Source organism: Nuphar pumila, chromosome 17 (assembly GCF_984573655.1).
Source record: "Nuphar pumila chromosome 17, dmNupPumi1.hap1.1, whole genome shotgun sequence".
NCBI classification, from domain to species: Eukaryota; Viridiplantae; Streptophyta; class Magnoliopsida; order Nymphaeales; family Nymphaeaceae; genus Nuphar; species Nuphar pumila.
In genome coordinates this window covers 46,127,625-46,155,133 of record NC_143265.1, presented here as the reverse complement: position 1 = coordinate 46,155,133, position 27,509 = coordinate 46,127,625, and the positions used below count along the sequence as shown (strand labels likewise).

The window sequence follows — 27,509 nt, the reverse complement described above, 5'->3', positions numbered from 1 at the left end:
AGAAGCATTGGAATAAAATACAAGAGGGGCTGCACCCCTTTATATACACAGCTGAAAGAGGACTCAATAGAGATGTTGGACACAATCCAACAGCTCTATTTAGAGTTGTTGGAATGTGTCAGTCCAACAGCTCTATTAAGAGCTGTTGGACTGTGTCAGCTCTATTGCTAGTCAAGTCTGGACAGGACTTGACTAGCAACAGTCATTCTAGTTCAAACTGAACTAGATGACATAAAGACAAAAAATAAAAATAAAGGAAAAAAATTACAGAAAAAAAAAGAAATGAAAAATGTATTTATATATATATATATAATAATATAATATTATTATATATACATATATGTACAGTTTTACATTTTAACACTCCCTCTCAAACTTACGGTACAATGAGCGAAAGTTTGTCTAAGAGAAAGTGAAATCGGGGAGCAGCGAGAGGCTTTGTAAAGAAGTCTGTTAACTGATATTCTGAAGTAACATATGGCAGATCAATTATCCCGTGTAGATATTCCTCTCTGACGTAGTGACAATCCATTTCGATGTGTTTGGTGCGTTCGTGGAATGTTCTGTTACTGGCAATGTAGATCGCACTTTTGTTGTCACAACACATTTGTGAAGCCTTTGTTGCTTCAGCTCCCATGTCAGCAAGCAGTCGTCGGAGCCAAACTACTTCCATGGTCGTGGTTGTCATGGCTCTGTATTCAGCTTCGGTGGATGAGAGAGATACCTTATGTTGTTTTTTACACCTCCACGAGATCAATGATTCCCCTAAAAAGACACAAAAGCCAGTGGTTGAGTGTCTGTTATTGGAATCACCTCCCCAATCAGCATCAGTATATGCAATTAAATCAAGAGAAGAGGAGGAAGATAAGAAAAGTCCTCGTGAAAGAGAGGACTTGATGTATCTGATAATACGCATGACTGCTTCCATATGAACAGAAGTAGGAGCATGTTAAAATTAACTTGCTGTATGAACAGCATGTGCTATATCTGGTCGGGTAATGGATAGATAGGAAAGTGCCCCAACAAGCTGTCTGTAAGGAATAGGGTCTGCAAGAAGTTCTCCATCATCAATCTTCATTTTAACATTAACAACTTCTGGAGTGTCAACTTTCTTATCATCAGTAATACCAGACCTGAAAACAATATCAAAAGCAAATTTAGTCTGAGATAATAAATATCCTCTAGGAGAATAAGCAACTTCAATGCCTAAAAAATATCTCAACAAGCCCAAATCAGTCATTTCAAAATGAGATTTAAGAAGTGTTTTGATTGTTTCAACTCCCTGTTTATCGATTTCGGTGATGATCATATCATCCACATAGAGAAGAAGCACAATGATCCCTGCATCAGAATTCTTAATAAACAATGCAGTGTCAGTTAAACAAAATTGAAAACCAATATCAATCATAACACGACTAAACCTATCATACCAAGCTTTTGGTGCTTGTTTAAGTCCATAAAGAGCTTTTTCTAAGCGAAGGACTTTACCCTTAGGAATACTTAGACCAGGAGGGGGTTCCATATATACTTCTTCAACTAGCTTTTCATTTAAAAAAGCATTTATGACATTCATTTGAAAAATAGACCATTTTTTGATAGAAGCTAAGGCAATTAAGGTTCGGACAGTAGTCATACGAGCCACTGGAGCAAAGGTTTCTTCATAATCAATCCCATATTCTTGGGCATAACCTTTGGCTACTAAACGGGCTTTATATCTTTCAAGAGTACCATCACTCTTGGTTTTAATTTTATAAACTCGACATCCTATAGTTTTCTTCCCTGGAGGAAAATCTTGAATATTCCATGTAGAAGCCTTTTCAAGTGCATCTAATTCAGCTTTGATATTATCATTTTTTGCTTGAAAATATGTGGATGGTTCTTCATATGAGTGAATTAATGCAATAACTGCCCTATATGTGGGTGAGAAAGACTCGTATGATACAAACTTTCCTAGAGGCCTCGAGATTCGGGATGATTGTCTAGTTGGAATGTTAGAATATTTCTCAAGTGCACATGGAGGATTAGACTCTTGTCGCCTGGAATATTGAATACTAGTATCTCTATGAACTTCTTCATTTTCAACATTAAGATCAATAATTCTTTGATCATCATCAAAGTTACAGTCAAGGTCATATTCATCAGATGTTGATGTTAGATCTAGCAAAAAGGAGTACTCAGTGACGTCTTTTAATTTTCTAAAATCAAAGAAGCTCTCCTTTTCAAGAAAGGAAACATTTCTAGACACATATAGTTTATTATTTTTGAAGTCAAAACATCTATAACCTTTCTGGTTTTCAGCATATCCTAAAAAGGCACAGGGAATCGCACGAGGGGAAAGTTTATCATTTTTGTCAGTAAATATGAAACATTTGCACCCAAATATTCTTAGTCTAGAGTAGTTTGGAGAAATGTTCATAAATTTTTCAATGGGAGTGATATTTTGTAACGAAGAAGATGGCATCCTATTAATGAGATAGGTGGCAGTTAAGGCAGCTTCTGCCCAAAAGTCTTTCGGGACTTGATTTGCTATTAATAAAGTCCTAGTGGTTTCTATAATATGGCGATGTTTTCGTTCTGCCAGTCCATTTTGTTGAGGTGTATAAGGACAAGATCTTTGATGTGTGATGCCATGCAATTTAAGATAATTTTGAAAATCTGTGGATAAAAACTCTCCCCCTGAATCTGTGCGAAAAATAGTAATATCATTTTGAAACTTGTTTTTAACCATATTATGAAAAGTTTGAAAGTATGAAAATACTCCAGACTTATGTTTGAGAAAGTACATCCACGTATGTCGGGAGAAATCATCGACAAAAATAACATAGTAAACAAATCCTCCTTTAGAAATTACTGGTGCAGGACCCCAAACATCCGAGTGTATTAATTGAAGTGGTCTTGAAGAGAAAAAGGTTTTGTTCTGAAATGGTAATCTTTTCATTTTGTCGAGAATACAATCTTTACAATCAAATGATTCAGAGTTACAAAATTTCCCTAGATTTGGAAAATGTTGGATTTTGGCTATATGTGGGTGACCAAGTCTCTTATGCCACAGTTTCAACTCTATTTTTTGAATATTATAACAAAAAGTTTTCTTCGGCATTTCCAAAAAATCCATGTAATAGAGTCCTCCTTCTCTATGGCCTTCCCCAATCAGCTTGCCTGACTGGCGATCCTGTACCCAACAACCATGAGAAGAAAAAGAAATATTACACCCATAATCAGAAATTTGAGATACAGATAAAAGATTTAAATTTAATTTGGGAACATGTCTAATTTCTGGAATAAAAAAAAATTGTTTTATAAATTTTTTCAAAATTTCCTATTCCTTCTATTTCAAGAAAAGTCCCATCAACAGTAAAGACCTTTGACACACTTGTTTTATTTTTAACACATTTGGATAGACTTTGATTATTTGGGGTCATATGAAAAGATGCACCAGAGTCAAGAAGCCAAGAAATTTTACCTAGATCAGAAAAAGATGAGGCTGCTGTGCCGGTTGAAGCTTCAGATGAGGAAGAGGCACCTTTGATGAGAGGCTGAAGAATCTCCATTAGTTGGGCCAGGGAAACTGGTGCATCCTGATCTTTAGGCTCCGATCCAGCAATTGCAGCTCTTTTTTCTCTCAGCTCCTTAAGTTTGGGACATTGTGGCCTGTAGTGTCCCGGTTCATGACAGTGATGACAAATAACTTTCTTCTTATCATAGTCACCATTTTGTCGGTTAAAGTGAGGAGGCCTATATGATCGAACATGATTCCCTGGTCTAGACACGGCTAAAACGGAATCATCTTCAATTTTTAAAGAACCTTTCTGGAGACGGCTTTCTTCCATTGTTAACTCTTCAATAGTTTCAACAATAGAATAAATTTTTCCCCGGTGAAGTAGGGCCGATTTAGTGGTTTCAAATTCCGGCCTTAATCCAGTGATAAACTGGTAAAAATGTTCAGCATCGAGTTGTTTCTGACGAAGCTCGATGTCTTCGGTACAATGCCACTTTGGTTCTAAAAGAGAAAGTTCTTCCCAAAGTTCGGACAACCATTGTAATATTCACGAATAGTTTTGTCTCCTTGTGTCATCATTCAAACTTTTTCTTGGAGGTTGCACACGTGTGCAATATCTTTAAGGGAATACATATTCTTAAGATTCTTCGCATGAGATATCTTTAAGGGAATACATATTCTTCGCATGAGATATTCTCCATTCTTTCCATTTCTTCTCGTATGAGGCAATAGCCTTGATTTTCTCTTCTTCCGATAGAGGGACCTCTTTATCTCCCTCCTTTTTAGTAAGAGATAGCTTAGGTTCTGAATCGGAACCATCCACAATCCCCCATAAGCCTTTTCCCCATATATGGTGCTTCATGATTGAAGCCCATGTTACATAGTTCGTATCGCTTAGTTTCATAGGCATGATGGTGACTTTATCATTGTCATTCATCGATTACAAGGAGAGAAATAATAGGGATAGAAGAGAAACAAGAAGGAAAATGAAAAAAGAAAGAAAAAAAAACAATACAACAAGATGTGAAATCTTCTCCAATGAAGTGATAAAACACTTCTCTTCAAGTGGCGAACACTTTTGCAAACGGGCACGGAAACCGAGGCAGCTTTTCCTCAAGATTTAGTACTTCCGCGGCTCTGATACCATGAAATGAAATGGGGATCTTCGAAACACGAGCTTAGATTAACAAGGGTAAGTGTCAAGAATGACACTAAAGCATAACCCTTAAAAAGGGTATAACTGAAAAAAAAAAAAAAAAAAAAAATGTATTCTTTATTGATATGAAAAACCAATTGCTTAAGAAGCATTGGAATAAAATACAAGAGGGGCTGCACCCCTTTATATACACAGCTGAAAGAGGACTCAATAGAGCTGTTGGACACAGTCCAACAGCTCTATTAAGAGTTGTTGGACTGTGTCAGTCCAACAGCTCTATTGCTAGTCAAGTCCAGTCTGGACAGGACTTGACTAGCAACAGTCATTCTAGTTCAAACTGAACTAGATGACATAAAGACAAAAAATAAAAATAAAGGAAAAAAATTACAGAAAAGAAAGAAATGAAAAATGTATTTATATATATATATATATATATATATATATATATATATATATATATAATATTATTATATATACATATATGTACAGTTTTACATTTTAACATTGTTGACTCAGCTACAGTTTTGGACCATACCAAGTGGCATCAATGGTTAAGGATTTTCATTGATGTCCCAGCATTAGGTGAGAATTCCTAATGTTCCGATGAAAACTGAGGATTCTTGATATCAGTCGAGGAATAGGTGTAGAACTCAGTAATAAAATACAAATTGTTTATTAAGCTATAACTAAGAACCTAACTTGAACTTCAGGAATTTGTACTAGTTTCGAGTATCATCGGGTTTAAAAAAAAGTGAAAATAAAATTGTGTGCATTTAATAAGGATATGCATTCAAAAGCAACTCTAATAAATAACTTAATAAGTTATTCATGTATGTGCATTGAATCATGCATATTTTATTGTTCAGCATTAGTTCATGCATTATGCATATTTGGCTTTGCATAATATTTGTTTCTGTATGATATTTGGTTGAATGCTTAAATGGTAAAGTATTTATGGTAAGTTATTGTTTGTGATATCCCTCTAATTTATGCATGAATTTGTTTATGCTATTTTCTTTACTGTTTTAATTTTTAGAGGAATTTGTACAAAGGACTTTGGTTCTTACCCGTTTTCTTAAAAGTGTTTTTCAGGCACGGATGTTCAGTGATGTCTTGACTAGCTGACTGGAGACAGATAGCTTTGTGACTGGTGTTCTGGGTTCTAACAGGATGGCTCGCATAATATAGATATTGATATAAATGTTTTTTTTGTCTTACATATTTGACTTCTTGATAAATAAATAAAGTTTGATTCAATTCTTTAGTTGATTCAACGCACGGTTTGCTTTGTGGTTTGGTATATTACATTTGTGATGCCCCGAATCCTTGGATGAGTTTTCATAATTGTTTAGAAACAATTAAAAAAAATCACTATTTTTACGAGGGTCAGTTAGGATCATTCCAAAGTTGGTACGAGAGTCATGCATTGGTTTACTTGGGAATACCAATCTGTCTTTGGGTTGAACTCTTTTAACTGATGTGTATCTTATTAAGAGACTTTCATCATCTAAGCTTTAAAATAGTTTTTCTTATGAAAAACTCTTTCAAATTTCTCTTGATTATCTTAGATTAAGACCTTTTGGATGTAAGTGTTTTGTTCTCACAAACAAAAATGATAAACTTGTTTTAAAGCTATATTGTTAGCATTCTTTAGATACGGGAAAACTAAAAAAGGATTTAGATGTTTTGATTTAGGAAAGGACAAGCTTTATATCTCAAGGAATGTTTAATTTTTAGAAAATAAAAGTTTTTTTTCAAAATTTGAGTATTCTTTTTTATTTGAGTTATTACCTAAAAAAGTGATGATTCTTGTTTGAGAATGTTTAGTAACGAAGAGCCTCAACTCAATCTTCAGGATGGTAAGAACATTGAATCAGAAGAACCTAGTGTAATTCAATATAGAAGTCATGAAAATATTAGACAACCAAGTACCCTAAAAAATTATTCCATCTTAGAAACCCAACAGCTAGAAGGAGTTAGAAGTTTAGATCGGACCTCTAGACCCTTGATAGATTTATTTCATATGAATCATTTTCTCCACAATATAGATCTTGTCTAGCTAAGATTTGGTCCTACTTTGAACCTGCCACATATAATTAGGCAAAGAAATATCTCGAATGGATAAAAGCTATGAATGAAGAATTATAAGCACTCGAAATATTTGATTTGCCTAGGGATAAGAAGATCATAGGTTGCAGATGGGTTTATAAAATGAAAACTAAGAGTGATGGGACCTAGAAAAGAACAAGGTCAGGTTAGTTTCCAAGGGTTACGCATAAGAATACAAGGTAGACTATGATAAAACATTTGCACCTGTAGCTAGGATGACTTCAACTAGGACCCTCGTAGTTGTTGCTATTAATGGTTGGGCTATCTACGAAATGAATGTAAAAATTGTTGTTTTAAATGAGGATTTAAAAGTTTATATGGATACACTTGGATATGAAGCTCCTCCTGGTAAGGTGCTTCGATTGAGAAAAACTTTTTATGGCTTAAAAGAGACACTCAAAGCCTGGTATAATTGTTTTAACTTTGTTATGCTTAAACTTGGTTTTAAATCTTGTTATACCGATATTGCCATGTTTACTAAGACATTTGATACCGGGATTGTAATTCTTCTTCTTTATGTTGATGACATGATCATGAAAGGTGAAGATAAACAAGGAGTAAAGTATATTAAATGTATTATTAAAAAATATTTTGAAATGACTAATCTTGGATTTCTTTAAAATTTTCTAGGAATTGAGGTTTGCTTATTCTCCTAGGGAATATTTACTTTCTCAAACCAAGTTTGCTCATGATATTATTGACAAGTCAATAATTACTAATGAAAAAAGGTGGATACCCTAAAGCTATGTTACATAGGTGCGGGTTTGGATATGGGTGCGGATGTAGCACTTTAAAAAAACTTGGGTGTGGGGTGCGAGGAGGTTATATATATATAATTTTTAACAGTTTTAAGTTAACACTAAGTGTATGTGTGTGTGCATTTATGTTTTTATATATATAATATAGATAAAACTAGACTTGGTTAGGGTTATCTGAATCTACTTTTGGACAGAAATGGACCTCAGTGCGGTTGGCTTCACCTGACATAAAGGAAGTCGTGTCCAAGTGTCGCACCCGCATGGGTGCAGGTGTGACACGGATGCAGTGCCTGTTAGTAGAGTCTATGCCAAAATGAAGATTGATGATGGGACACCTCTTGATGATCCTACTATGTATCGTCAAATGATTGACACCTTAACTTATTTAACTATTATTAGGCCTGATATTGCGCATACAATTCGTATTGCTAACAAATTCCAACATTCTCCTACCACAGTTCACATGAGTGTTGTAACGAGGATTGTTAGATATTTACAAACCTCTACCTCTAGAGGTCTTTTGTTATCATTTTCTTCTTTTCTTGAATTGATTTCTTATTCTAACTCAGTTTGGAGAGGAGATCCAAACGATCATCGCTCAATTACTAGATTTTGTGTATTTTTAGGTGATTCTTTGGTGTTGTGAAAATGCAAAAAGAAACAGAATATATTATTATCATTAATTGAAGCTGAGTATTGTACAATGACTACTACACATCAGAGATTGTTTGGTTGCGAAGATTACTTGAAGATATCAGCGTTCATCGACAAACACCCCCAAGATTGTATTGTGACAATAAGATGGTATTATACATAGCTAACAACCATACATTTCATGAGAGGACCAAGCATATAAATGGATTGTTATTATGTGTGAAGAATAACTAAAAAATATCAGAATCCTTCCATATGTCACTTTCGAGTATCAATTGACGGACTTTTTTACCAAGGCGCTTTCGTCACCTCGATTTCATTTTCTTCTTGACAAACTTTCGGCAATCACACCGTAAGTTTGAGGCGGAATATTAAAATGTATTGTATGAGATTATATTATATATATATTCTTTTTTTGTTATGTAATCTGGGTACATGACCAAGGGTATTTTGGTCACTTCACACATATAATAGGGATTGTCCACTAGGGACAATTTAGTTTTTTTTTTGTTATTATTTTTTGTGTCGTTTTTATTTATTGTAAGGGCACTATGGTCATCATGACCATAGAGTCGTTGGGTTGGCTCCCAACAGCTATAAATAAATATAGTCGTTAGTATGAGATATTGTGAGGGATCTTCACCACGGTTCAAGCTACACAGAAAATAGAGAAAAAGAGAGAGATGCACGATGGCTGGGGCGGCAAAAATTAAACCCACCTCCAAGCCCTAATCTTTTATATTAAAAACACTTTTACAATGGGGACTAAAATATCATATCACAACAACCATAATACAAAAACGCCATTAATGAAAAACACGTCAATAGCATAATTAAAATAGAGTATGGATATGGATCTGGATCCAAATCCATACGCATGCTCTATTTTAACACCCTCCCTCAAGTTGTACATGGTTTTGGAGCATGTACAACTTGCTCTTCAATAGCCAAAATTGGCGTCTTGTTAACCCTTTGGTAAACAAGTCTGCCACTTGATCTTCTGTTCGAACATGACGTAGTTCTATCCATTTCATCTCGACTTTCTGCCATATAAAGTGTTGATCAATCTCAATATGCTTCGCTCTGTTATGCTGAATAGGGTTAAATGCAATATTGATTGTGCTCTGATTGTCACATAGAAGAAATGATCGAATAATTGTCTCCCCCAGATCACTCAATAAGTGTTTAATCCATGTAACTTTTGTCGTGACTGCAGCCATCGACCTGTATTTTGCCTCTGTACTCGATCGTGCCACTACCTTTTGTTTTCTACTGCTCCAAGACACTAAATTGTGTCCAATGTATACACAATATCCAGAGCCAGATCGTCTCTCATCTGGATCCTCTGCCCAATCTGCGTCTGTATAAGTGATGAGTTCATGTTCTTTATGTAGGTTATCGTTCTTGCGATAAACAAGTTTGTCTCCTATAGTTCCTTTTAAATAGCATAGAATACGCTTCACAGCTTCCATCTGACCTTCCTTTGGAGCATGCATAAACTGGGATACCTGATTGACAGCATAAACTATATCAGGTCTGGTAAAAGTCAAATATTGCAGCATCCCTACAAGACTTTTATATGTTGTAGGGTTGACGCAAAGGTGGCCATTGATCATGCATATATTTTAGGGATATTTCATATAAAAATATGCATGATTTCATGAGAAAATGATTTAAAAACCCAATTTTATGTTAGTTTCGAGTAAAAGTGCTAAAATAATATAAGAATAGAAAATGCATGAAAAATAGTGTTATTTTACATTTTAATGCATATTTTAGCGTTTGACATAATTGTATTAGTTTAGTTTTTGAAAATCATAAAAAAATTAGAGTTAGAATAAACTTAGTTTTTGTATTTTCTAAAACATAGTCATTTTGAGTTGCTCTGTAAATAACTTTTTGAAGAGAGGTTTTGAAATGAAAATCTTTGAAATAAGATGGACTTATGGAAAAACTTTCAAAATTATAAATACCATACGTAGGGGGAAGAGAGGCTTGTCTTCTCTCTTATGCTTTTGCCTTCTTTTCTAACCCTTCCCCTTCACCTTGTTTCTTTCCTCCTTCTTCTCCTTCTCCCTTGATCTCTCTTCTTTCTCAATCCGGTGGAGGTATCCAGCTACGGTAATGGCATATAGGAGGATTCCACTTCTCTTCTAATCCCTCCGGTGTGTTCTTATCATCTTATCTTCTTCTTCTTCTTCTTCTTCTTCTTCTTCTTCTTCTTCTTCTTCTTCTTCTTCTTCTTCTTCTTCTTCTTCTTCTTTTTCTTTTTCTGAATTTTCATTTTAATTTCTGTTAAGCATTCATAACTCATATTAAAAGAAATGCGTTTTGATTTACTGTTTTTGTTTCAGAAATTTTTAGAATAGATTTTAGTTGTAGTTATATGCATTGTTCGTGAATTGTTTCTACAATTAAAATATATATATATATATATATATATAATAAAAAGAAAAAAAAACAGAGAAAAAATCAAATCAGATACTGCTCGATATATGCAACGAATATGATTTGAAATTTTTAATCGGATTCAAAGATTTCAATAGATGATTTGAAATTCAGTTTGCGGTGATCTGAAGTGTTACCGGAGCATCTAGATCATCTGGATCTAGATCCATTAATAAAGTTTTACAAAAATTCAATCGATCATCTGGATCGATTCTGTTTTTTTCCGGCGATCAATTTTTTCTTCAAAGCTTCCTGAAAGATAGTTTTAATGCCGATTGGAGCTTTGGATTGCTGCAAAAAGCCTGCCGGAATCCGGATACATTGAATCTTCTAATTCCTCCAGTCATCTGAATGGAAGAAATCAACCTGCGGATTGAACTAATGCCGATTGGAATTATGGTCGGTATCTGCCGGAATCCGACAGCTATTAGAGGCATCTGAAGCACAGTATTACGGTAGCCAGGTGAATAAAATTGAAATTTCAGTAGAGTCAAGTGAATAGAAATCAAATACTTTGTTGTATCTTGTGATTATAAATCAGAATCGTGTTTTTTTACTGGATCCATCGACAATTGAAAGTACCTCTGGCCGTGGGTTTTGTTTGTTGTTTTCCGGCAATTGAAGGTGAAAATCCGATCGATTGATTAATTGAATGCCTGATTCTAATCAACCAAATGATTAGATAGAATCCAGTTTGTTGAGATTATGTGATGCCTGATCTAACTGAAGATCATTGTAATTCCGATTGATTGAATTTAAATAATCGAGTATATGAGTTTGTTCACAGATCTCCGATAAGTATGTTTTCTTTAATAATCTCTGGTGAATATTATTTGAACAATAATGGATCGGATGTTTGTTCTTGATCAAGCCATTGATTTCTGAGAACTGGCTAATTTGAATATCGATTGAAGGTGAGAATTATGAACCATCAGAGTTGAGTTCTGAAGGATTAATGCCTGATGATGTTAGTTTGAGTATTGTTAAAGAGTACTTGGTAGAATGAATAATTGCTCTGTCTAAGCTACTGGTTTCTTGATTATCATATTATCGGCATCTTCATATGTTACTAGTTAATTAGTAAATACTTTTACTTAGTTGTTTTAAATTTAGGTTTAATTAGTTGATTTGAATTAAGTAGCAATGGTAATTGCTTTGTAGTTAGAATACTTAGCTAATCAGTAATTAGTTTACTTAGTAAAGAAATATGATGTTAGTTATTTTTTTATTATTTTTAGCCTTAGAATTAATTAGCTAGTTGTTATTAGTTTAATATAGTCTGAATTGTCATTAGCTTCCTTTCATGATATCTTTCAGAATTTTTTAGTGTACTTTGTTTAGTATAATTTTTACTTTTATCTCGTGTACTGCTCGTGTCTTTTGACTTGTGCAGGATAGCACAGGAGTGGAGCAGAAGCAATTACATGACACGAAGTACGAAGATAGAAGATTTTTACTTTTCAGTTTAGAATTATGAATTTAATTGGGTTTGTAAATATTGCACTTTACGCCCTCTGCGAAGGGTATTCATTTGTTGTAATAGTTAGTTGTTTTTACATTTCTTGAACATTTTACATTTCAATAATTCGGCAATAAAGAATAGTTTAGATTTGTGTACTTGAATACGAAATATTCTCGTTCCCTGAGTTCGACCCGGTCTCATCCACTAGTGAGAACCGGTTTTTATTATTTGATGTCTGGTTTTCACATGTTTTACATATAAAAATCTTTTCAAAATTACAACGATTTAAAAAAAGACATCAGCCATCTTCGAAACTCAGCCTTTGATGTAATACACTCGGAGTGTTGACTGGTTTGCAATTCGTCATCCCAGCTCTTTCCAGAAGATCAAGAGTGTACTGTTGCATGAGTGTCAATGTGCTTTTTTGTCTGTCAACCTCCACATACCTCAACTCCCCTAAATCTTTCATCTTGAAAGTTTTCATCAAAAACGGCTTCACTTCTTGCACATGATTATCTGAACTCCCAGTGATCACAATATCATCAACATATATAAGGAGTGTAACGATGTCTGTCTTCTGGTAAATAAAGAGCGAGTGGTCCAGAGAACATCTTTTAAAACCATAACCTTGAATTTGCATGGAGAAACTTTCAAACCAAGAGCGAGACGCCTGTTTCAATCCATATAGAGATTTCCTTAGCTTGCACACTCAGGCAGTAGGATCCTTCTCGGCATACCCAGGAGGTTGCTCCATATATACTTCCTCCTTTAAAACCCCATGCAAGAATGCATTTCTAACATCCATCCGGCTAAGCTTTCATCCTCGGTCGACTACTAAGGATATGATGATGTAAATTGTGCCCATTTTGACTATTGGACTAAATGTTTCATTATAATCTTCACCATATTGCTGCGCGAATCCCCAAGCAACAAGTCGTGCCTTATATCTGTCAATACTTCCTTTGGGCTTATATTTTATTTTATAAACCCATTTTAAGCCGCCTACATTCTTTCCTTCTGACCGAGGCACTATTTCCCAAGTCTGACACTTATGAAGAGCCTCCATTTCTTCATTCGTAGCCTCAATCCAATGACGGGATTGAATAGCTTGATTAAAACAAGTGGGTTCATTCTGCTTTGTGAGCTGAGACATAAACAATTGAAAATCAAGAGAAAAAGTCTCATAATTCACCCATCGCTGAATAGGATGCCTGATGTGTGACGACCTTCAAGCCAGATCACTAGAGACAATTTCCACATCCCTCGGCCTTGTATTTTTGTCCCTTCTAGTGTAGATCTATCCAGAAAAGCATTCATATGGAAGTGGCTCACCTGAAGATGGCTCGACATGCATCTATGATTCACCCAACTCCCTACTCGAATTGAAGGAAGGACCAGTCGTCTAACATGTCTCTCCTGTGTAAGCAAAAAGATTTGCGCTCATCCATGGATCATATACCTCTGCTTGTCGAGATGACAACTGTTCGGAGTCATCGATCTGAAAATTTTGCTCATCAAAAACAACATTCCTGGAGGTCCTAATACGTTTTGTAGTAGAGTCATAGCATCGATAGCCTTTGTATTCATCCGCATACCCAACAAATCTGCACTTAGCAGCCTGGTCCTGAAAATTATTTCACAAAGATGAATCAATATACACATAACATATACAACCAAAAACAAGCAGCTCATCATAAGAAGGATGTTGCCCAAACAAAGTATAATAAGGGGATTTCTGATCCAGAAGTGCCATAGGAAGACGATTTATGATATGAACAGATGCATGAAAAGCTTTTGTCCATAGACTAATGGGCGCATTGTTGCCATGTAACATGCTCATCGCACTTTCGACAATACGCTTGTGTTTCCTCTCCGCAACCTCATTTTGTTGAGGGGTATGTTGGCAAGAAACCTGTCGACTTATTCCTTTATCCCAAAGAAAGGCAATAAACTTGTTCGACGAATACTCTCCTCCACCACCACATTGTAAGTGCACAATATCACAAGAAAATTTTGTTTTGACCATTGAATGGAACTCCCAAAATATTTGGAAAACTTCATGCTTATGCTTCAAGAAATATATTCAAGTATAGCGGGAATAAGAATCAATAAATATAACATAGGGCGGGTCCCCAAACATCGGAACAAACAATCTCAAATGGCTTTGAAGCTCTTTTATTAATAATATGAAAAGGAAGAACATGACTTTTGCAGAGTTCGTAAGATGAACATTTTTTATTCTCTAAAAGGGAACATAAACTAGACTCTGGAAGAAGACCATCAAATACAAGATTTTCAATAAAACCCCGACTACAATGTCCCAAGCGACTGAGCCAGATATCAGACTTATTATAATGAGATGAATTAAAAACTTTCAATTTACTGAAGAAGAAAGACGCTGAAGAATGCTTGGACGGCTCCAACTGAAGAACTGGAACTGAGAGAATCTCCTTGAAGACGTACATGTTTCCTCGTCGCTCCCCTTCAGCAAACGTCTCATTCGTTCGTAGATCCTTAACATAAACAGAGGAGGAAGTAAATTGAACTGAAGAATTCATATCGTCAACAAGTTTAGACACAGAGACAATGTTCTTTTTAATATTAGGAGAAAGAAGGACATTGGATAAGTGAAGTGAAGACTTTGACATAGGAATATGTGCACTACCAATATGACTAAAGGAGTGATAAGTTTCATCTCCCGTAACTATACTACCTTTTTCAAGATAAGACAATAAGATAACTTACCCGCATTACCCGTGACATATGTGGCAGCACCGGAATAAACATACCATTCCCCTTGCTCATTTTGCTTGATCGCCATTTGTGACAAGGCTGATAACAAAAGTTGTTGTACATCTGCAGATGACGCTTTCGTGTCCACAGTAGTAGTTGACTTATTCTCGGTTTTGTTTATTTTTCCTTTGTTCTGTGGGTTAAACCAACAATCAGCTTTCACATGTCCTCTTTTTCCCTGCATTAAAGGCACCCGAAATATTAGGTGTAGGCAAGATACCACGTCCTTCCTGCCCAAAACGTCCTCAACCTCTGCCTCCTTGATTTCATCCATTCCCTCGTCCAAAACCTATAAAAGTGTCCATGGCCAAAACTGAATGAGAACGAGCTTATTCGTTTCCGTCCGCCATTTGTTTTATAATCATCTCATGCTGGAGAAGTTTCGCATAAAGATAGTCAAAATTGGGCAAGTGGGGAAGGCACAACAAAGTTGTGGTAAACATGTCAAAATCAAGGCTCAATCCATTAAGAAATTATTGTACTTTATCTTTATCTGAGATAGCACTTCCAATAACAACCAATTGATCAGTAATACTCTTCATGCGGCCTATGTATTCCATAACTGTCATTGAGCCTTTGTTCAAACTTTGAAACTCATTTTTCAAGTACATAACTCGAGCTTCTGATATCTGAGAGTATGTCTGAGAGAGCTTACTCCATAGATCTGCCACAGTGCAATCATTCGAAAGAGTAGCCAACACTTCTTGAGAGAGTGTTGACGTAATATAAGCAACCAAAGACTGATCCCGCTTTCTCCAAGCCGTATACTCTGGATTTTTAACAGATTTAGTAATTGTGTCACCCTTCTCATTCTTGGTTTTCTGCAAAATAAACCGTGGTGGTACGGGAACAGAACCATCCAGATGTTCATCGAGATCCGAACTCTGTATAAACGGAAGTATTTGTCTCTTCCATGTCAAGAAATTAGAATAAGTTTTTCTGTAACAAGTTGATTTAAGAAATTTGCAGAGGGGCCGGAAGACGAGAAGGAACCCATAACAATAAAACAAAAAATAAGCAAACAAGGCGGAAGCAAACTGATTTGAGATCACTTAATCAAGCAGTAGAGCATCAATAAAACATAGACTTGCGCAACCAATACCTTGTAAAAATGAAACCCTTTTTTTTTAAGAATTGAGAATGTAAACTGTTTACAATCTGCCTATAGACGTTGCGCAGAGAAGCACAAAACTAATTTTACTGCCGATTGAAAAAGAGAAAAGAGTTGCAAGAAATCGGCAAGAAATAGATATTGCCCAAAAAATGTTATTGTTCAGGTCTTTGTAGATGGGGTTCAAATCAGTATTGCCCAGAACCCCCAAAAGTCAGGCATAGAAATTAGCTACAAGAAATGCACTTGTTATTCTAAAAGAGAAAGAGAATGAATGCAAGGAAAAGAGTGACGATGGGAATAAGAAAAATGGTGTTCAAACATTCACAAGACAGACTCTCAATAACATATGCCTAAGGAGACAGTGGCCTAGGGCTCAATACAGGTGTATAAATGAAGGTGGTCTAGCCAGAGTTACCAGAAGCTTCTTGGGTAGATGGGAAGCTCGCTTCCCGGAAACTCGCTTCGGAAGCACGATACTCCTCGCTTCCGAAACTTCATGGGAATCTCGATTCTCCCACGCTTCTTCTATGCTTCCCATACACATGGTCTATGCTTCCTATATGCTTTTCTAACATTTTTTCATGTTTTTCATGTATTTTCTTTCATGCTTTCACTCACTTTCCATGTACTTTCTTTAAATTGGTAGCCATCATTGCTAGATTTTAACAAAAATTTAACTCTTTTATTGAAAAATCATGAAATATAAGATTGATCAATTTTATTTTAGTTTTTATTTGTTTCTTGTTCGATTCCTATTCAGTTACCATATTGCTTCATTTTTTATTCATATCTTGCTTTTAAATTGATACTTCGCTTCCCGCTTCCTATAAATTTTAAAATGCCTCGCTTCTCGCTTCCGCTTCCCGTATCGTTTCCCGCTTTCGTTTCCTAGTTTGGCAACCTTGGGTCTGGCCCATGCATAGATGAGAGATGTATAACAATAAAACTTTAGAAACGCACAAAGCTAACAAGGTCAGAATACATAAATTTTTAGGAACTTTAGAAACGCACGGCAAAAATTTTAGAAATGTTGGCAAGGCAGAAATTTTTTGATAGAGATTTAAGAAAAGGACTCACAAAAATTTTACCGACAAAGATTTAAGGGAAAGAATGGCAGAAATCGAAGGTTTTGATTTCTCAAATAGAAGGACCTTCTTCAAATCTCGTTGAGCATTCCTCCGGTAGAGTCCCGCAACCCAGCTCTGATACCATATGAGATATTGTGAGGGATCTTCACCACGGTTCAAGCTGCATAGAAAAAGAGAGAGATGCACGATGGTTGGGGCAGCAAAAGTTAAACCCACCTCCAGGCCCTAATCTTTTATATTAAAAACACTTTTGCAATGGGGACTAAAATATCATATCACAACAACCATATTACAAAAATGCCATTAATGAAAAACACGTCAATAGCATAGTTAAAATAGAGTATGGGTCTGGATCTGGATCCAGATCCAGACGCATGCTCTATTTTAACAGTTAGGAGTTCCTAACGACTCTTGGGAGCTCCCCAAGGCCACATGTTCTTGTATATATAGAGGGTCTTCCTCCTCTTTTGTACTAATGCTTGTTCTAAGCATTTTGAATAATATTTCTTATTTTATATTTATGCTCTTGATCTCTTTTGTGAGATTTAAGTGTTAGCCCTTAGTGGTTCTTTTGTATTTGGCCCATAAGTGGCTTTTATATTTGTGGATCGGCACATTTGTAGCATTGTGTATGTGCACTTGTTTCATTGTAAGCTATACAAAGCACCATAGGTGTAAAACCCGAGATTTTTATTAGAAAATATTTCAAATTTTCAATTTGGGCCTAGATCCACATTACGGATCCAGGACCCATAAAGGGGGGTAATTAGGATTTATTTAATTGAAATCTTGATTTAATGGTAATAATAGATAAATGAAAATTTTTCTATTCTAAAATTTTAATTTAATTCGAGGATCCATTTGGATCCACTTGTGGACCCATTTTGTTTTGGGGCCGGGTTCGGACCCGATCCCCACCCCATATAACAGCCCTTTTAAAACAGAAAGGGCAACCCGATAAGGGTTGCCCGATAAATCCTAACACAAACAGAAAGGGGGGCGCAGGGGCAGGGGGGGTTACGCAGAGCGTAACAACCCCGCGCCCATCTCGGCAGAGAAGGGGGAGGCCTGGGGCCGATAAAGGAGGGGAGTGGAGAGGGGCTCTCGCCCTCTTCACTCAGCCTCATCTCTCTCTCTCTCTCTCTCTCTCTCTCTCTCTCTCTCTCTCTCTCTCTCTCTCTCTCTCTCTCTCTCTCTCTCTCTCTCTCTCTCTCTCTCTCTCGATCAGCGTGCATCGAAGAGGAGGAGGTCGCCGACGAGCAACCAGCAGCCATCAACGATTGCAGCAAGCTCCCCTGTCACGGCAGCAGCAAGGAGCAACCCCAGCCGACCGTGTCTTCGCGTCCCCAGCCTCCGATCGCCAGAAGGATTGCCGGAAAAAGTCTTCTCGAGGTACGGTGCTCCTTGGAATCGGGTGAGGAATCGAACATGGGTTCGATTCCATGTGGGGTTTGAGGGTAGGATGTGGGGTTTATATCAACCCTAAACCTAAAACCCCAACTATGTGGGTTGGGGGTTTCGGATCTTCCTATTGTGGGGTTCTCAGTTTTCAAATTTTTGGGCAAAGTTTGGTAAATCCCACAATGGAAACCCCAAAATCTTTGATTTGGGGGTTTCGGTTGTCACGAATGAGGGATTTGGGGATGTTTGACAAAAACCCTAATTCAGCCGATTTGGGTTTTCCTCGATTTGGAATTTAGGCATGATACATGTTAAATCCTATTTGGGGTTATCGTTCTGGGTGAAATCCCAAACCCAGAATAGCAGCAAGACCTTATCTGAAATCGTGAGGGTATATATATAATGAACTGCAACTTTATGGTTTCGCTGTCTGATCCAGAGACTATACGCATGAGTGGAACTCACATGCTTATTTTGAAGTTATTTATGAAATGTTTTGTTGGTGTGTTAAAGACAGATCGGTGGTACATGTCTAGATCCAGAACATAGCCCGCCAATCATCTATTATTAAGTCACAGTCTGGCTGAATGCATTAGTCCTTTAACGCAACCCTGAGTTGCGTTGTATAATCACTTTGGATATGCCTAGATAAGCTGGTGGAAATCAATATGAATATACTTGAGACTAGTTTTGGCTGTTGGCATACATGTTAAAACCTACAGTACTGCAGCATAGTCATTAGCAGTAGTGAATATAGATTAAACTTAATTATAAACTGAAAAATTTTAGTGTTAAAAACATTGAATGTATTCAGTTCTGTGGAGTGCTCAAGAATACAAGGAGTTTCTTTCGGTTGAGTACAAGACCGAACCCATTCTGTGACTGAGCTATGATTGTTTAAGTAAAAATTTACTTGTATGCTAGTGAGTGTCTTCCGCGTTTCCTTTATTAGCTATTGTATTATAAATAGCAGAAAGAGGATGGTTTTGTTTTATCAGGACATATGGCCTGTCATGTATCATTCTTTAAGATATATATAGGTATGTGGGTGTGTGGGTGTGTGCAGAATGTTTGACACTGTAACCGACACATTCAAAACTATACATGATGGTTTTAAATCTTCTATTATGTTTGGATTAGCTAGAGATGGCGACTTCATGTTGATACAAAAATGTATCCTGAAGAGCCGTGTTATTCCTCTTACATACTTTATTAGCAGTTAATTTTAATAGTGGCCATTAGCTGTATGTAAGAGATTATTTCAGTTCATGGTTGACCTGAATAATGTCACATTTAGAGTTGTTATTAGAACTCATCTTATTTTGGTGGTGACTGATAATTGAATCTGGTTGAAGGAGTAAATATTGCCAATATACTATCTGTTTTCTTTATACTGAAATCTTGTGTAGGAAATATCATATTACTCTTAAAATCCACCGAAGTGTGTTTTAGAATGGTTTCTATGTTTAGCTCCATGCTATTTTGGTCAGTTGTCTGCAAAGAAAGTTAGTTTACCAAAATTTCAGGATAGTTTAATTGCTATTTTTGAAAAGACATTTAGCTGGAAATAAATCGGCTAGAACAAATTCTTAAGTTATATGATACTTGTACTAATAGGGGCTGGTTTATGTTAAATTTTTGGTTTAGGCATGCTGTGTTCTATAGACATAATTGAGTTTCATCAGTCTATGATCTGAAAGTTTATGTTGAATTGAGTATTGGTCTGAGAATGTGTAATTTGCTGAATTGAAGTAAATTGAACGGTTCTAGAGTAGCTCAAGCTGGTTCTTGAGTGTGGCTAAGCTCAAAGTTGGTAAGATGCAGCGTAGGATCATTGCATCATAACCTGAAAATTTTCAGTTGTATATAATATTGCTCATGTTACACTGTTTAGGGAGGAAGGACACATAAAACTGAAATTTTTATGTAGTGTATCTTACCTTGTTGTCCCTAGCTGAACATTATATTTTTTTGCTAGAATCCATGTGTTATTTAAAAGCTTGTGTATTGGATTGTGTGAAAACACTTGTCGTGGAGGTTTATGCTTTTATTTGGCTGTTATGATTATGGTACTCATGGGTGTGAGCATGATTCAATTATTACTAATTCTTCCTGAACATGTACACTTGATTTATATGTGAAATTGCACATGTACACTCATACACTTAAAGAAACCATGGATTGGTTAATACCCATATGCGATGTAGGTAACACACACATATTGAAAATGCATATGAATGAATTATGACATGCATATGTTTGGGTTTATATCTGCATGAATATATATATGCTTTTGGCATTTTGGCCTAGTGTTATAAATAAAACACTAATTTGGTTTTATTATGTGATGCACCGATGGCCAAATTGGACCATCATCGGCCTGGAGAGTCGTGGGTTTGGTTTTCTTTTATATATGTTTTTAAAATCATCATTTAAACCGCATAAGATGGTTTGGCACTTTACTACACTGTTCTAGTGGCTTATACGGGCTGGAGTCCCGATTGGGTCCCCGCAAGGGAGGATGCGGGTTTTCACTTTTCTTTTGCATATGGTGTTGCAAACTTAAAAGATGAACTTTAAATAAAAATATAATGAATAAGAACAGTGTAATACACCTTCTAGGATATCTCATCTGGAGTATGAGAATCTTAGTTATCCGGTCTTGGGGAGACTGTGAGGATACAAAAACTCCGTGTGCGTTGTTGCCCTTGAACCCGATATTGAGGTTCTTCTCCTGGCCACGGTTTTAGGGAGAGCCCGCCACTTTACCCGGGAGTGGTGTGTTAGTCACAGTTGTGAGTTTATGATACCAAGGAAGTGGCACTTGTGGGCGTGGGGTGTCCCTTGTGTCCCCGACATTAGATGTGGAGGTCTAATGTTCCGATGGATGATGTTGTTTCCTGATATCGGTCGAGGGCTAAGTTGGAACCTAGTAATAAAATACAAATTGTGTGTTAAGCTACCCTGGGAACCTACTTGACCTCGGGGTTTGTACCCGTTTGGTGTATCCGCTGGTCACGGTAATTAAAAAGAGGAACTTAAAGATGTGTGCATCTAATAGGGCATGCATATGGAAAGATGAAACTTAAATGAAAGATAATAGAAGAAATCATACATTGCACATAATCATGCATTTTTCTGTTATGCATTAGATCATGCATGTTTGGATCATTCTTGATATCATGACATCATTTGGTGGTAGCATACGCTTTACTTTGTGAACTCATGCTAAAAGGTTTGGTTATTTAGTTATTGATATGTGACATTGCTTTACTGTTCTTGACTGGTAAGTATATGCAACTGTTGGTAGTTATAGATATTTAAATGTTGCAAAATTTATATCTGTACTCAATCAAATCACTGCATGAAATCTTATTCATGTTCTTTCTCTCACCTGTTTCTTTAGAAGTAGCTGTGCTCAGAACTTCAGTTCTGACACCCTACTTTGTTGGTTTTTCACAGGTAATGGTGAACAGTGAAGTTGGACATGCATCTGGGGATGGATGAGTTATACTTGGGCTTGTCAGCTTCAGTAGAGGATATATTAGCTCTTTCTTTTGTCATTCAGTTCTTTTAATTTCTGCAATTGTTACTTTACTTTCAGTTGAAGAAAACCTTGTCTTTGAAATTTTCTTACTCATTAATAAAAGAGTTTTAGTTGGTTGATATGGATGATAATTGCAACTTCGTTTGTGGTGGATGGGCTATCCAATGGAAAGTGGAACTGTGAGGACCCCAGATCTCTGGGAAGGTTTCCGCAACTCTTAGAAAAAAAAATTTCCGCATTTTTAAAGGGTATGGATTGGGGTCGTTACAATAGGAACCCAAAGAGTTTGTCAAAGACTATGCAACCTTATCCAACCCATGCCATGTTTAGGGTAGGATTTCTTGGAGCCCAAGTAAAAAAAGGCCAGCCTCTTTTACACGTGGTTTATGGAATAAAAGTGTGAGAATCTCTCTCGCTCTCGCTCTCTCTCTCTCCTCACAAACACTAAAGAGAATTTTGAAATACATTAAGGGGACACTTTTGGATTGTCACAAGCTTACTTTTTCAATAAGTCAGTGCGGCAACGGTCCTTTCTTACCGCCGCAAGCCTTCTTATCGCTCTGTCATGAGCATAGAATCTTTCGCAAACCCGTGATGGCACCAGGCTGCCCAGTCTCGCCAGTCTAACGGGTTTACGAAAGATTCTATGCCCGTGATAGAGCGATAGGAAGGCTTGCGGTGGTAAGAAAGGATCGTTGCGCCGCACCGACTTATTAAAAAAGTAAATCCGTGACAAATTGACATTAGAGCAGAAAGATTCACGGAGACCTCATTGTTCATAGAGTGCGACACTGAAGAAGACAATGATGATTTATTTTGGTTACAAGCCCAAGATTTCTACAAGTTGTGTGTTAGGCTCGCAGGTGGAGCGTGACATTTGCCTTGTGCATGCAGAGAATGCACGTTGAATTTCGCTAGATAGATTTGCACATTTGGGTATGGAAGACTCAACTAAACTTCTATAATTTTTCCCAAGATTGTAGGTTAGCGGAGTGACCATCTTAAGCAAAATGCTTATTGTTTTGGTCCCTTGATTTGGCAGTTCTTCTGTGAATTGCGTGTGCGAAAAAAGTTGTTGTTCGTTGCTCGTCGGTTTGGTTCCTGCGGGACCGTTTTGTTGATTCTAGGAGAGAGTTACAACGTGCTTGCTCTAGATGAGAGTTGCAGCGTTGGGCCAAGATGCCCTTGTGAGGACGAGTGCCCAGGAAGACACTTTGAAGGACCGTTTTGGGGTGATACGCAAGTAGGCAACCCCACCTGAGAACTAGTTTGAACGGTTGGAAAACTGCAAGTTGGTGCCTTAGGGGAGTTGATGTCCCTGCGACATGCGTTGGTGGTCGTCTTTCTCTGCAAGTACCACGAAGGGCTTGGAATTGCCCTTGTTGGGTTTGGAAGGCACCCCAACCATGAGTATGAAAACGACAAGTTTGTCGTGCAGGCGAAGATGACTCACTTGTGCATGAGATTGCATTGGGGTCTCACGAGCAGAGAATGCTTGATGTTGATAAAGCAGAAGACCGTTTTCTAAGTAATCAGAAATGCGTTAAGAAATAGGACTTAGCGTATTAAAGATTGCGGCGATGGTAGATGTAAACTAGAACAAGTTGACTAGGCTGAAGAAAAAGAGTAAACCAAAGATAAGTACAAAGGAAAACTGGCATATATGTGAATATTATGTTCTTACCTGTATCGAAATTGTCGAGGACAACAATGGTTTGCGTGTGGAAAAATGTCCCGAACCGATCTTTCGAAATAGGGCAAGTTGCAGTGCAAATCTCTACTAAGTGAAAAATGCATCGAGTGTAGGAACGTGTGGTATGTGTTGGCTTGATCGATGACGTGCGGTGGTAGCATGGCATGCGATAGGCAACGGTATCGTCGTTAGTGCATCATTGTATGACGGCACAGACATGGAGCGTTGTTTGGCTAAGCAATGTCAGCGGATCAGAGAATGTTGCCTTTGGAGATTTGGTTAAGGACCTCTCGGCTTGCCGATGTCCCACGCATAGTGGTTGGACGCACGGGGGTACGTGTGGGTTAGGGCTAATTCCCCTAGGAATCACATTAAGTTATTCCAACCGAGTATGGTGACTCGGAGCTAGGCGAGTAAATTCCTAGGCACCGACGAATGAGTCTGGGTGGTGCTCATCGCTATAGTGTTCAATCATCAACAGGCCTTCGGACTAGGGGCCGCAAGGTTTTATTCCTTCGATGGCGAGGTTTTGTTGTAGCGTGCGCATAAAGTTGCAATATGCTTCATGTCACGCAAGGCTAAGGCAAGTTTGTGCCCCTTTCGGAATTGATAGCTAGTATGGGACGGCTATGCACTAAGCGGCATGGACTAGATGGAATTTGCATTTGAAAATGTCTTGATCAGCTTCTGCTAGGCGTTGCGTACGGGGTAGTGTGTAGGGCCAGTGAAAATGATTCAGGACATGAAAAAGTGTTGGTGTGCGGCCTTTGGCCGTTAGATTGGCGAGATTGTGCAGTATGGCGCCATCACGAGTTTGCGAAAGATTCTATGCCCATGACAGAGCGATAGGAAGGCTTGCGGCGGTAAGAAAGGACCATTGTGTCGCACGGGCTTATTGAAAAAGTAAGCCCGTGACACGGATGGTTTAGTGTATAAATCATCAATTGGGTGTTCTATCAATTTGTCTCCACTTCTTGTTGCATATTCGGACGTTGATTGGGCAAGAGACCCAGATACCTTGTGTTTACTTGGGATCTCACTTAGTGTCATGGTCTAGTAGAAAGCCAAGAATGATTGCAAGGTTGAGTTCAGAAGCTGAATATAGCCTTCTAGCTGACATCACAGCTGAAGTTCTATGGATCAAGCACTTATTATTTGTCTTACACCAGCCAGTTTATAATTTTTTTTTTATATTGTGATAGCAAAAGTGTTGTTGCCATATTTATATTCAACATGAAAAATGAAACAAGTGGAATCAAATAAACATTTTATCAAAGAAAAGGCCGAAGATAAGGAGATTCAGCCTGTTTTCATTTGTAGAGAAAATCAAGTAGCGTATATTTTCACTAAGCCATTGTTAACAAATAGACATTGGCTATTGAAAGTCAAACCATCCATTGTTGTTATATGCACAGTTCTTAGTTGTCATAGGCGCTAGGCGGTGAGCCCCTAAAAAGGTCTAGGTGAGGCCTAGGTCGTACCCCAAATAAAATAAATTAAAACAAAAAATAAAATCATGTATAAAAAATTAACAACAATAGACATAATAAAAGCAATAGACAAATAATGTCTTCTTCTCAACAATAGACAAATAATGTCTTCTTCTCCTCAATAATAGACATAATACAAGCAATAGACAAATAACATGTTTTCTCCTTCTTCTTCTTCTTCTTCTTCTTCTTCTTCTTCTTCTTCTTCTTCTTTTTCTTTTTCTCGAAAATGAACACATGCCTTGTTAAAAAAAACTTCAAAAAAAAAAAGAAAAGCCTAGGCTCTAAAAAAAACCTAGGGGTCCCAGCCTAGGCAGTGCCGAGGTGATAATATAGAGCTCCACCGGGCAAACCTGGTCACCTAGGCGGTGGGGATGCGCCTAGGCGCCACCTTTGACAACTAGGGCACAGTTTGAGAGGGCATTATGAGAATCGTGCATTGGGTCCAGTCCAAGATACAAATCCAAATTGTTAGGGTCTAGAACTCTAGATCCAAATGCGTGTTTCAATAGGGATAATATGTCATGGTAGTTGCTTCATATTATAAGTCTAATATTGCATTGTATGTATAAGAGGGGTATTTTTGTCCATGTAAAAATATCAATATACAGAAGGGAAATATCAAGTCAAGTCCTAGTATGCCATTGTTTGGGACGTTTTTCATAGCTTTTTCTTTCCCTTTGTTGTCTTTCTCCTGTGTAGGTGTGTAGCAGAGTACCTAAGGTAATCTTGATTGAAACATACCTTCTTTCTAGAACTATTGGGATAGCGTATGGTACATATTTGTATTGTTCATTTACACTAGACCCCTTAAACTAGTTTCAGTGTATCAGATTTTTGTTTCTTAGCAATATATAGCAACATGAAGAAAAGCCACTTATTTTTATATCTACCCAAGAAAAACCATTGCCAGATATCGCCAAGACCAATATTGATGATGTTCTCAATGTACTTTTTTCTGGTAATGTGGCCTTTCAGTTTGCATAGCAAATCCTAATCTCTTGGGTTGACAGGATACACTGCCTCAATTTCCATTCTTCCGTTATTATGTCTATAGCTTCAGCGGTAATACAAGAGCCTTTGTCTTGCCTTCTAAAATTAACTCTTTCCAATGAGTAGAGTGGAGGTGTGGTCGACCGTCCACCAAACATTAGGCTACATTGTAAGTGCATGTACAAAAGCATTATTTTATATGTTGAATGTCTTTCACAAAACCATCCTATTTGAAGCATGTATTTCATATACAACTCAAATTTTCATTGCTTATAATATGTAAACTATGCTATGTCACATGGGTGCGGGTGCGGGTGCGGGTGCGGGTGCGACACGGGTGCGGCGCAATTTTAAAAATTTTGGACACGGGGACTCGGCTATATATATATATTTAAATATATATATATATATATATATATATATATATCCAGTGTGTGCATATGTCTATATAAATTTTGGACTCGGCTCGTGACTCTTCCAAGTTGTCTCAGATCCTGAACTAACTGAGTTAAAATAGTAGTATAACTGGGTTAGAACCAAACTAGGCTGAGTTTATCATTGACTCAGCCGAGTCTTAGCTACCATGGGAATAAAACATCATCAAGGTATTAATTAAAAGCATTAACTAAAAGCATGTTCTGGTAAATGCATTAAATATCTTTTGCTAAAATTCATAACATTAATTAAAAGCATTAAAAGCTTTTAATTTTTCAAAGCTAGATTTGAAAAAGAGAGAGAGAGAGAGAGATCTCGGTGGATGAGAAAGTGTTGCTACTCGTGGATGAGAATTTATTAGCTTTTATAAGAGAGAGAACTTGGTGGATGAAAAGTGTTGGTACTCGTGGATGAGAATTTATTAGCTTTTAAGATTGAGAGAGAGAATTAAATGATAATATTTAAGAATAATTTTTTTTTCTGGGCCTAATGTTTAAGACTCATGCTATATATATATATATATTTTTAAAAAATATATAAAAAGATCTTTTTTTTTATTTTTTTTGTACTAAAAATGGACATTTTTGGACTCGGTCAACGTTGACCGAGTCCAAAATTAAGACGGACTCGGCCTGGACTCGTTGACCGAGTCCGACTCGGCGTTGACCGAGTCCAGGCCGTGTCCGAGGCCGCACCCGTGTCCGCACCCGTGTCGGGGCGTGTCGACTCGGGTGCGGCACCTCCCTAGCCGAGTCCGTGTGACATAGAAACTATGGGATCTCCTGGAACCTATTAAACGGCGAATACATGTTACATCATGGTCCACTACATACATGCTACAGATGCATCCCTTACGTGATATGATTAGC

At 37.2% G+C, this 27,509-nt stretch overlaps 1 protein-coding gene across 2 annotated transcripts in view; it reads right to left on the bottom strand.

Annotated features, from left to right (window-relative positions):
• LOC149811928 (guanosine nucleotide diphosphate dissociation inhibitor 2) overlaps positions 1 to 27,509 on the bottom strand; it is a 65,652-nt gene that overhangs the window by 16,422 nt on the left and 21,721 nt on the right. The gene's annotated exons all lie outside the window — the stretch shown is intronic.